We start from the raw sequence: 7,942 nt of genomic DNA, 5'->3' as shown, positions 1-7,942 counted from the left end.
AAATATTTTGAATTTAAAAATTTTAGCTTTTTTATTATTGAAGTATTATCTAAAACAATAAAAAATAAATTTTGTTTTAAAAAAAGACAATGAAAAACAGAGAGAGGGAGAGGATGAGAGAGAGACAGACAGAAAAGGGACATAAATATTTTTCTATAATGGGAGGTCTTAAAAATTTGAGAACACAGATCAGAGACGATATTTGTGCTGATGGATAGAGACAAGGATGGCATATTTGGCAGCATTCCTGTCCTAGTCAGTGGAGTTCTCAACATTAGCAGTCAGTAATAATTGGTGTAGACCTTAGTACCAAGGTCAGCCCCAGGGCAGATGTTTGAATCTGTGGCAGTAGCAGATGGAATTGTGTCTCTAGTGGGTACTGATAGCAGAGTTGACATTTTAAGGATAGCAATAAATGGGATATTCTGGAAGCAAAAGAAGAAAGACAAAATGCTAAAAATCATGCAGTAGTCATGGAGACAACAAAGTTCTTGGAGCATTGACACTTCCAGGAACCTCTCAAAATTATCTAGGAGGAAACTGAGGAAGACTGGATTTCCTGAAGAGTAAATAGGAACATGAAGTGGCAGAGAAATTTTACTTTGTGGACTTGTTTTTTATCTTTTCTCGTTGCTAGACTAAGATGCCTAAGAAACAAAGATTTCCTTTGTTTTCTTGTGTCTTACAGTAATCTATAGCACAATGAATTTAATATAGTTAGCATGATCTACATTTTTCTCTCTACAGATAATTACTTCATCACTTGGCATTCATGTTTTACCTTTGAGGCTTAGGATCCTGTGATATTGAACCATATGTCTCATCCGAGTTGTATACCTTGCACCTAGGTTGTGTTAAAATTGTGTATCTTCTTAGAACACTTAGAAGCTGGCAAAACCTTAGGACAATATCAGATAAAATTACATTTTATCTTTATAAATGAACATTAAAAATCAAATGCATTGTTAAATCTTGACATTTATCCAAAAGGAAATTCAATTTGGAAGTAGTTGCAGGGCATTTCTGAAATGAAAGATGAGATTTGGAGGTCAAAACCAAAGACTATGTCTTTTATTTTTTCAGTCATTTTCTTTTTCCCAATGCTACTCTAGGTAAAACAGGTGCTTATTACAGTCATTATTGAATTCTTTCCAATTTAAGACATTATGTATTTCTTATTCTCATAAAACTGTCTGCAAGAATAGGCTTTTCTATATCTAGAAAGTAAGAAATTTATAAATCTACAAACCAGGACCTATAAAGTAATATCTCTTGCTCAAAAAGATCTCATAAATTGTATATGTAATAGATACTTAAATATTTATTCTCTTTCCTCTCAGGTACACTCACAGTAAAATATGAATCTTTCAACTTTTTCCCTTTAAAGCCTTTTGTATGATATTAAAATATAAATGATATCAAATTTTAGAGAAAATATAGTAGCAAAATATTGTGAATGAGAAGACAAGGCAACATAAATATGAAAAGAAATAAGTAAATGGCAGATGTGTATAACCATATATTTTTAGGACAATAGGCATAGCCACAATAGAAATTAAATAAACGATTATACACTTTTTCAGAGTCGGTTCAGTCTGAGGGAGGTGATGTACTGCCATTTACAGTACCAGCTGCTTCCTAAAACTCAAAGAAGTATTATATGTGTTTTCTTCTCAGTCAAAGGAAAGTGATGGATCTGAAGAGAAATATGGAGCACAAACTAGATAACATGACCTGTGTGCCTTGCTTCTGGAGTTGGAAGTTGGGAAAATCACATTCTCACAGTAAAAGTACTTTCTGCCTGAGATGACTTACTTCAAGTGGAGATTTCAACATATCCAATCCTGAAACTAGTTGGGACACTGCATGTCCAGGGCCTCCTACCTCCTAATGGACCACTGCTGGTAAAAGTCTACCACTTCCATGACCTGTGTTTGGGATAAACTTAGCCTAAAAATGTGTTCACATAAACCCTGGGCTTTGTTTGTTGTATTTAAGCTAGTCAGGTTTTCTTCCTGTTTGATAATATTTTTGCCTGAACCCCTTGATCTTCATTCCCAATGCTGTACTTTTGAAAGCAACTTGATCATAAACTTCAAACCAGTTAAATTACCTCAAACCATTTGAAATGCAGCCCTAACTTTTACACCAAATTTGACTACATATTTCCAGATTTTTATCCTCCTCCTTGAACCAAGACATTTTCCAGATTTTTTCCCCTGTTTTCAGAGAATATTTATTGACAAGAAAAAAATGTTCCTGACAACTTGTTAAATAGAAACTATAAGTTATAAGGGTATATGCTTGGACTAAATGTTTGTATCCCCCGCCTCCTAACCAAAATTCATTTGCTGAAACCCTAACCCACAATGTGGCAGTTTTGGAGGTAGGGTTCTGGGAAGGCAATTAGATTTAGATGAAGTCATGAGGATGGGCCCCCGTAACGGGATTAGTGCCCTTATAAGAAGAGAGACACCATAGCTCTCTTTCTTTTCTTTTCTTTTCTTTTCTTTTTTAAGAATTTATTTATTTATTTGACAGAGAGAGAGATCACAAGAAGGCAGAGAGGCAGGCAGAGAGAGAGAGAGGATGAAGCAGGCTCCCTGCTGAGCAGAGATCCCAATGCAGGACTCTATCCAGGACCCCAGGATCATGACCTAAGCCAACCGCAGAGGCCCAACCCATTGAGCCACCCAGGTACCCCATAGCTCTCTTTCTGACATGTAAAGATACAGCAAGAAGGTGGCCATTATAAGCCAGGAAGAGGGTCCTCACCAGGAACTAAATTTGCCAGCACCTTGATCTTGGACTTCCCAGCCTTTAGAATTTGAGAAGTAAGTGTTATTTCAGTTACCTGATCTATGTTATTTTGTCACAGCAGTCTAAGCTAACTTATATAGAATGCATAGTGAGTTCCCATGTTCTTCCAGTGTTTTTTGTTTTTTGATTTTGTTTGTAACATGAATCTTCATTTAGGATGCCTAGATTAGAATTGCCTTTAGGGGTACCTGGATGGCTCAGTGGGTTAAAGCCTCTGCCTTCTGCTCAGGTCATGATCCCAGAGTCCTGGGATTGGGCCCCGCATCGGGCTATCTGCTTGGCGGGGAGCCTGTTTCCTCCTCTCTCTGCCTGCCTCTCTACCTACTTGTAATCTCTGTCTGTCAAATAAATAAATAAAATGTTAAAAAAAAAAAAAAAAGAATTGCCTTTAAATTCCAAGAGTTTATTCCACTGAAGTCCTGCATGACTGACTAAATTTTTTTCTCTAAGATCTCTTCAAGAACTAAGAAATCTATATTTTTGTAAGGCTTATATCAAAGATTTACGCACCTAGCTAATATAAAATTTGGACATTTATATCATGGTGAGAACCATCTTAATCTTAGCATGTACTGGATAAGCTATAAAAATATGAATAGACAGGGGCACCTGGGTGGCTCAGTGGGTTAAAGCCTCTGCCTTCGGCTCAGGTCATGGTCCCAGGGTCCTGGGATCGAGCCCCACATCGGGCTCTCTGCCTCTTCTCTTCTCTTCTCTTCTCTTCTCTTCTCTTCTCTTCTCTTCTCTTCTGCTCTTCTTTCTTTTTCTCTTTTCTTTTCAGAGAGAGAGAGAGAGAGAGAGAGAGCACATGCAGAGCGAGGGGTGGGGTAGGGGAGAGGGAGAGAGAGAATCTTAAGCAGGCTCTACACCCTGCGTTGAGCTAAACTTCAGGCTGGATCCCATGACCCTGATATCATGACCTGAGCCGAAATCAAGAGTTGGACACTTAATGGACCGAGCCATCCAGGCACCCCTATTTATCTTAGGTTGTAGCTGGGGATTGCTGATTTTTTTTTTTCTTTTAGTCACCATACTGTACAATACATCCACAGGACTTACTTGTAAGTGGAAGTTTGTACCTTTTGACCACCTTTACACATTTTGCCCATCCTCCAACATTAACTCCCCGCAACCACCAATCTGTTCTCTGTATCTGCATTCTGTTTGTTTGTTTTTAGTTTCCTAAAGGGATCATACAGTATTTGTCTTTCTCTGTCTGACTTATTTCACTTAGTATAATGCCCTCAAAATCCATTCATGTTAGAACTGGCAGGATTTCCTTCTATTTTTATGATATTCCTGTATTTCTAATTTTATTATATATATTTCAATTTATAAACATTTCATATTTTTTACATGTCCATCCATCAATGGACATTTAGGTTGTTTCCATAACTTGAATTTTTTAAATAGTCCTGCTATGAACATGGCAGGGGTGGAGATATCTTTTTGATAGTGTTTTCATTTCCTTTGGATAAGTACCCAGAAGTGGAATTGCTGGGTCATATGATAGTTCTATTTTTTATTTTTTAAGGAACCTCCATACTGTTTTCCATAGTGGCAGCACCAGTTTGCTTTCCCATCAATAGCGCAGCACAAGTATTCCCTCTCTTCCACATTCTTGCCAACACTTGTTATTTCTTGTCTTTTTAAAGGTAGTCATTCAACAGGTGTGACAATATCTCATTTGGTTCTGATTTGCATTTCCCTGATGATGAGTCGTGGTGAGCAACTTTTCATGTACTGGGGATTACTTTTTACTCGAAAACAGGAAGAGTTGCAGCTTCAATAATTGTCACAGATTTTTTATTTTGAAAAAATAAAAAATTCCTGACTTTTTAATTGAAAAATTGAATTGCAACACTGCCACTCATCTATCCACTCAATAGACTTAGGTGTCCCTTCTCTATACTGTATGCTTATATCAACTTTAAAATTATCATAAGTATTTCAAAGTTTTATTTACTTGCTTTTTCTTCAACTATACCAGGAAGACGTTTAAATATATCTCACATCACAATCTTAAAACTCACTAAAGTACCTGACACAGAATATAAGCTAGAGGTCCATTTAGAATGAATGAATAAATCAAACAAGTCAAATCTATATATTTTAATAACAATTGATGAAACCCTTTTTTTTGGTAAGTTGGAATTTTTATCTAGGGAGATTGACTTGCCTTCATTTAATAGTGACAGACCTGATGAATGGCCTATTTTCATACCAAAAGTTATTTTTCATGTTAAATAGATACCAACAAAAGAGATGTTTCTGAATTAGGTACCCAAAAATAAATGAAACAGCTTTAATGCCATGTACGCAAACAAATGTTTCATAGGAGTAGTTTCAAATCTTTGGTCACAAAGGTTAGAATACTATTTGTTTGTATTTTCATTAGTCCTTTTTTGGATGTTTTTGAAATTTTGACTATCTGGTGTATTTAATATGCATTTTCCCTTTCTTCTACCCTGAAGGAAAAATGTTAGAAGTATAAATATTTTAAAAGTTTGAATTCTTTAACACCTTATAGATTTTTTTTGTCCTAGAAATATAATTTAATATGCAGAAGAAATTTATTTACTAAGGCCCAAGAATTTTAAGAAAACTTCAAGAGCAAAACAATATTTTTGACATTGGCTATAATTGGCCTGAATTCAGGTACCAGCATTGGCACTCATTCTCCTTGTTACCTTGGAAAAAGTCCTTGTTTCTTACTTATTTTTTATTATTTATCTATAAAATAAACATTATAATGAGTTTCATACATTCTCCTTTGCTCTTTAATTCTTCTAAAAAATCTGACTTCTTTTGAGTGACTTTTGAAAATTCCATTGTATTATCTGAAAAGTTTGTAACTCTATTACTAGTTGATTTTATGCACTTGTAAAACAACATTTTAATGTTTGAAGATATTTATATTTTATTAATTTTTTAAAATAACAAGTTTATTGAGATATAATTTACATTTGCACCATAAAAATTCATCCCTTAAAGATGTACATTTCAGGGCACCCGGGTGGCTCAGTGGGTTAAAGCCTCTGCCTTCGGCTCAGGTCGTGATCCCCGAGTCCTGGGATCGAGCCCCCATAGGCTCTCTACTCAGCAGGGAGCTTGCTTCCCCTGCTCTCTCTGCCTGCCTCTCTGCCTACTTGTGATTTCTGTCTGTCAAATAAATAAATAAAATATTAAAAAAAATAAAAATGTACATTTCAGTATTTTTAAGTATATTCATATAACTATGCAACCATTATCTGTATCTGATTTTACATACATAAATAGTATCTGATTTTAGAAAATTTTAATTATGAAAGAAAGATCATTAGCAGTCATGTCTTGCTTCCCCCTGTCACCAGCCCCTGAGAACTACTAATTTACTTTCTGTCTCTATCAACTACCTAATTCTAAATATTTCATATAAATGGGATCATACAATATGTGGGCTTGTGTGACTATTTCCTTCATTAATATGTTTTTCAGGTTTGTTGTCATACATTGATCTTGATACCTTAAATTAGTTTAACGTCTAGTAAACATAAGTGCTTACAGTCCATTTTTTTTTTTAATTCAATGGACTTTATTTTTTAGAGTTACTTTTAGGTTCACAGCAAAATGGAGCAGAGGTACAAAGTTCTCCCATATATCCCAGCCCTATACATGCACTGCCTCCCCCATCATCAACATCTTCAGTTCTTAACATTTGTTAAAATTGATGAGCCTATATTTGAACACTGCTATCACCTGAAATCCATAGTTCACATTAGGGTTCACCCTTGGTGTTTACCTTCTATGGTTTAGACAAATGTAAAGGGCATGTATCCCCTATTACAGGATCATACAGAATACTTTTGCTGCCCTAAAAATATTCTGCTCTCTACTCATTCAACCCTATCTCCCCAACTAACCCATGACAACTGCTGTTCTTTTTACTGCCTCCGGAGTCTTGCCTTTTCTAGAATGTCAAATGGTTAGAATCATGCAGTCTGTAGCCTTTTCAGATTGGTCTTTTTCACTTAGTAATATACATTTAAGATTCCTTCATGGCTTAACAGCACATTTCTTTTTATCACTGAATAATATTCCATTCCCTGGATGTACATAGTTTATTTACCCCTGTACCTGCTATTTCAGTTTCATTGATCTCTGCTCCAATTTTTTTTTTAAGATTTTATTTATTTATTTGACAGACAGAGATCACAAGTAGGCAGAGAGGCAGGCAGAGAGAAAGGAGGAAGCAGGCCCTCTGCTAAGCAGAGAGCCCGATGCAGGGCTCGATCCCAGAACCCTGGGATCATGACCTGAGCTGAAGGCAGAGGCTTTAACCCACTGAGCCACCCAGGTGCCCTTCTGCTCCAATTTTTATTATTGCTTTTGTTTTGCTTGCTTGGGGCTTAATTTATTCTTCCTTCACAAAGTGAAAGCTTAGATAATTAATTTTAGATCTTGCTTCTTTTCTAATAAATTCACTCAATGCTGTAATTTTCCTTATAGGTACTACTTTTTTGCTGGATCCCACAAATTTTGATAAATTGTGTTACTAAGTTCAAAATATTTTAATTTTTTCTTGAGATTTCTTCTTTGACACATATGCTAAATTTAGGACCATATTGTTTTTCTCTAAGCATTTTGGAAATTGACGACTTTTTGTTACTGGTTTCTAGTTTAATTCCCTTGGGATATGAGAGCAGACATTGCATAATTTCTATAATTTTAAATTTGTTAAGATGCGTTTTATGGCCCAGAGTGTGTTCTATCTTGGGGATTGCTTCCTGTGAACTTGAGAAGAATGTGTATTCTGCCAGTGTTGGATCAACTTGTCTATAGATGTCCATTATAACCAGTTGATTCATGATGGTGTTGAGTTCAGTTATGCCTTACTGACTTTCTTCCTGCTGAATCTATCCATTTCTGTTAGAGGTGTGTTGAAGTCTTCAATTCGGTAATATTGGATTGTGCTACAATAACGGAACAACAGTAAATAGTAAGTAAGTAAATTAGTAAGTAAATTAGTAAGGTGGTGGTAGGGTGTTGGTGCGGGGGGTCTATGATTAAGTCTCAGTCTTTTAATTAGAGTGTACTTCTGGACTTTGAGCTTCACAAGTGCTTCCTGTTTTTTGTTTTTGTT

General features: G+C 35.7%; 1 pseudogene; it reads left to right on the top strand.

Annotated features, from left to right (window-relative positions):
* Nucleotides 1–330: 330 nt before the first annotated feature.
* The window catches only part of LOC111153146, a 28,559-nt pseudogene continuing 20,947 nt past the window's right edge, over nucleotides 331–7,942 (top strand).

This window comes from Enhydra lutris, unplaced genomic scaffold, assembly GCF_002288905.1.
Source record: "Enhydra lutris kenyoni isolate GAN:26980312 unplaced genomic scaffold, ASM228890v2 scaffoldscaffold3, whole genome shotgun sequence".
Lineage (NCBI taxonomy): Eukaryota > Metazoa > Chordata > Mammalia > Carnivora > Mustelidae > Enhydra > Enhydra lutris.
Note: the sequence above shows the minus strand (reverse complement) of the source record. Positions and strands in the feature narration are given on the sequence as shown.